This window comes from Schistocerca serialis, unplaced genomic scaffold (genome assembly GCF_023864345.2).
Source record: "Schistocerca serialis cubense isolate TAMUIC-IGC-003099 unplaced genomic scaffold, iqSchSeri2.2 HiC_scaffold_557, whole genome shotgun sequence".
Classification (NCBI taxonomy): domain Eukaryota; kingdom Metazoa; phylum Arthropoda; class Insecta; order Orthoptera; family Acrididae; genus Schistocerca; species Schistocerca serialis.
In genome coordinates this window covers 17501-22500 of record NW_026048143.1, presented here as the reverse complement: position 1 = coordinate 22500, position 5000 = coordinate 17501, and positions in this window count along the sequence as shown.

Genomic DNA, 5000 nt, shown 5'->3' with positions numbered 1-5000 from the left:
TGTTCTTTGCTTGATTTCTGTAACATTGTATAAGTATGTTCCCATTATTGTTCTTACTCTGTCGTAGTCTCTTTTGTGTAACCAGTAAATTGCTGCGTGCTGTCTAATGTTAAGATCAAGGGGGCAAAATCCCATAATTACGCAAAGAGCATCTGTTGGTGTAGTGCCAAATGCACCCACACACCGTAATATGACGTTTCGCTGTATTCGCTTTATTTGTAATGCTGGCCTTACCTGCACGAGTCTGTGGGCCCAGGCACTGGAGCCATACCCCACGACTGGCACAAGAATACTGTTGTTGTACATGTGTGTTGCTGCCGGTGGCAGGTGAAATCGTCGTTGTGCAATACTTATTAGTTTATTAAACAATGTAGTGGCCTTTGATGCAACATATGCAATATGTGGAGCATAGCTCCAGGTTTCATCAATGAGGACGCCCAAGTATCTAGCAGATCTTGCTCTAACCACTATACGGTTTTCTAATCTTATAGCTGGATCTCGTGCTAGTCTACCCTTTAGTAACATGTAATTTGACTTATGTGGTGCCAAGTGAAGCTTAGACTGTTTGCACCATTGTAACAAAATTTCTGATACCTGAGCTGTTTTGTTCTCGATCGCTGCGCGACTGTCACCGTCAACAAGGACAAGAAGGTCATCTGCATACGCAACAACTCCCAGTACCATGTTGCTCTCGTCTAGGGTTATCAACAAGGGATCCATGTTGATATCCCAAAACACTGGTCCACAAACTGAGCCCTGTGGACAGCCCTTTGTAATGTTCTTCGACACCACAGCACCAGGAGCCGTTATTTTGGCGACTCTGTTCCGGCAATAGTCCTTTAGACAACCATAAAGCGCCGCCGGGCACTCCATCTCCCGTAGCCGCGAGAAGAGGGCCGGCCACCACAGGTTGTCAAAGGCTCCGGAAATGTCTACCATGATCCCCAGAACATACTTCTTCATAGATGAGTGAACAATACTGGCTGCCTGATTTATGGCATCGGATGTTGATTTGCCTTTTCGAAAGCCGTATTGCAGGTTACTCATGCCATGCAGTATTCTATGACTCGACAGTCTAGACACCAACAATTTCTCGAAGGTCTTTCCCATCACATCTAACAGGCAGATTGGTCTATATGATTTGGGAACTGTAGGGTCCTTGTCTGGATCCTTTTTTATAATTACCACTTCCGCTGTTTTCCAGGTGGTTGGGAAGGTTCGCGTCTCCAGGCATTTGTTGTAGATCTTTGCTAGCACTGGGGCTAACTTGGATACAAGACACTGCAGAACCTCTGCAGGAATTGCATCCGGTCCCGGTGCTTTCCGTTTTCCGAAGGACAGGATGGCGTTCGCCACCTCCTCTGATGAGAAGGGGTATACCTGTGTTGCATTGTGGTATTCGTATTCGTTTTGTTGCCTCAACGCCAACTGCATCTCATCGTCTGAGTCAGGTCGGTCGTCAGGTAGGAGCGCACGAAGCAGCTCCTCGGCCGTTTCCAGCCAGTTGGTCGTCATCTGGTCCGAGTCTCCTATTGTCACAGTAGAGAGATGCATTGGTGAGTGTATCTTTTCACATATTATTTTGTACGGTGTACCCCATGGATCAAGAGCCAAGTGAGACGTTACGAAATCTTCCCAACTCTGTTGACGATGTTGGAGTAAGGTTTCTTTAAATATGCTTTTCTTCTGTCTGTATATAGTGAGATGATATTGTCTTTCCTCCATGGTGAAAGACCTTTGATAATTGCGGCGCGCCCTTCTCATAGACTGCCGGAGCCCAGTCAGCTCTGGAGTCCATGGAGAAGTCATCTTACGGATGAGACGCCTTCTCATCGGTATTGCCACGGCGACAGCCGCCCTGATTGATGCTGTTAATGCCCCAACGGCCTCTTCTATGTCGATGTCTTCGTCTTCCAACTCTGGAGGGTTAAATTCCGCCTCTAGGAGATCCCAATTGGCTCTCCCGTAATCAAGTTGCATGGCCCACCTCTCTGGTGCCTGTTGTATTTCATGTACCAATGTAAATTCAATAGTATTATGATCGCTTGTTGTATGGTTTTCTAATACATGCCAATCATGAATTTTGTTTGCGATATTAATGGAGCTTAACGTTACATCAATATGTGAAGCTGCCCCAGCTCTACTCCTATAAGTAGGAGGATTGCCGGGGAGATTTGCTACATTTAAATTAAATTCCATAATAACATCCTCAAGGGCAATGCCCCTTGGGTCCTGTGTTCGGCTATACCAGAGAGGGGACTTAGCATTACTGTCCATCGAGATTATGATTGACTTCCCTTGTAGGGCTCTCAATATGGTAATAAGCTGCCTTAAGTAGATATCAATTGGATCACGAAACTGACAATAGATATTTATCAGGTACCAAAACGAGTTTAGGTGATTTATTTCTACGACTATTATGTGTTCTGTACAGAATTGTGTTAGCACTGTGGTTTTTATCGTATTGTTGAGAATGACTACAGCTGTCATTGGACTCTGTCCAAATGTTATTACTTGTGCTGTAACGGGAAAGCCCAAGGATCTCCCAGAGGCAGTACTTGGTTCTTGTATCAGTACTACATCTATTTTGTTTTCTTCAGAAAGCCTACACAGCTCTTGCATGACTAGGGAGCTTTTCATTGCATTGACTTGGTAGCACTTAATAATCGTCCGGATATTTGGTATATACCATGCTATTCGGCCAGGTCTGAGCAGGGTCATATGTTATTCTCCCGTACATCTTGACAAGTTCATTATATGTTTTCGTAAGATCAAATTTCCTTCCCCGCCTCTCGTATACTTTAGTGACTAGTTCTTTTAGTTGTTCATAGTCATGGGGAATATTCACCGCCGCTAGCTGGACGCAGTCTACATCCTCCAGAGTTGGAAATGTGATCTTGTTCCCTCTCGGGTGCCCAGCTCTGACCAACTGCCTCAGAGCAGCCATCATCAATGTCTGGTTCTCCAACCTACCAAGCTGCAATGTTTCACTACAAATATTATATATGTTCCCTGGCGGGCATGTGTTGTATTTAGGTGTATTTACAGTTACAGAGCCATCACCAGCTAGTTCTCCTACAGTTTTGTTATCTACTTTTAATCCCAAAGAACCATCACCAAGAGTTAATTGTTTATTATCTACTTCATGCACACTGACTATTGAATAACAATTTTCGGTGTCTTCTGCTAGAGTCACCAGCGGCGTCGTCTCCAAGGCTAGGGGAACCCCAGCCAAACGGGAGTCTCGCGCCGCACCTTCCTCTGCCTTCATAAATGAAGCTGGTAGACTTCTCCTAGCCAGGAAGGACCCGGCTTGGCAGGAGAAGTCGGCTGTCGGTGGCCGCACTGGTGGGACTGGGAGTGTATAAGTACTCCCCTCCTCCACCTCCTCGGCCATTTTGGTTGGAGGCCGCCTGCTGGCCGCCAGGAAGGACCCGGCTTGGCAGGAGGCTTCCGTCATTTCTGGCTGCACCAATGGAACTGGGAGAGTATAAATACTCCCCTCTTTCGCCTCTGTGGTCGCTGTAGGCGGCGGGCATCCCCCAGCAGCCGGGGCGGTCTCGGCCCGGCAGGAGGGGTCCGGCGTCAGCAGCCGCACTGGTGGAGTTGGGAGTGTGCACACACTTCCCTCCGTCGCCTCGGCAGCCGCCGTCACCAGTTGCCCCTCCCCGAGGACCAGGACAGACCCCGCCCGGGAGGAGGAAGCCGCCATCTCGCGCTGCTCTGGTGCACCTGTAACAGTATAAGACCTCCCCTCCACCCCAGTACAATCGTCCAAGGACAGATGAGATAATCTTAATTTTCTCCACCTATTCGCATCCCTTAGCAACTTACTTGGTGATTTGTGTTTTGTTATGTTATAGCTAGTCGCCATAATCGGTTCTTTGTATCAGTCTTTGGATCAGTAATTTATACGTTAGGCACTCCTTCCCTGGAGTGTGACAGGTTCTCTTCCTGTATTTACAGGGGATGCAGACAGGTGTTTGTTTACAATTCCTTTTGTCATGACCGTCCTCTCCACAGTTGTGGCATACTGGTGCTTCAAATGTGCAGTATTTTGCCACATGGCCATAATCCTGGCACTTGGAACATTTGGCCAGTGCCGTATAATCCTTTGTGGGTATCGCATTGTACCCTATGTACAGTCTGTTCGTCTTAATTATTTCTTTTCTGAGATCGGGGGCTATCTCCACCGCGTGGTGTACAGTTGATCTGTCTCGCGGGCCTGCCTTAAATCTTGGCTTGAATTTTTCCAGGAACTCTTCTCGAGTCATTTTGTCTTCAAAATTCTGTTCGTATACACAGTCCGTGACATCGTCAACTGTCATATACGAGGGGACATCATATAACATCATAAGGGGTCTTCGTTTTCTCGGTTTTTCACATGTAAAGTTCTCCTTCACTTTTGGGTTATTTATTAATTTTTCACTATCCTCAGGAGAGGCTAGTTCCACTATCAGTATGTTTTTAGTTGTCCTAACTTGATTTATTTTTATTTTATCAATCCGGGGATTCACACTCTTTTCAAATCGTTCTTTTACCTTCCGTACGTCTTCACCTTTCTTTGGTTTCACAAATACTGTGGGAACGGTTTTTTCTAAATTAATTTTTATTGTTTCTTGTACAGTCCGTTTCGGCTGTACTGGCAAAGCTGCAGCTGCAGCATATGACTTCTTAGGTTGTTGTTGTTGTTCTTTTCTCATCCTTTCATTTTCTTCTTTTACTTCGGCATACTGACCTTCGAGCCTAGCATGAGCCAGAGCCCAGGTGGCTATATTCTCCTTAATGGCTCTAATCTGCTCTGCATTAATCTTCCCATGCTTAACGCTTCTGTCGAAAAGACGCAGGAAATACGCGTGTCGCTCCGCGACACTCATCTCATCAAATTCTCCTATTGGAGCGTCTGGCTCCGCATGCGCATAATCACTCTCCATATTTTCAGCCATTATTCCAGAAGAGTGACAAAGTGTATATGGACAGCGGGAATGTCGCATATTGGA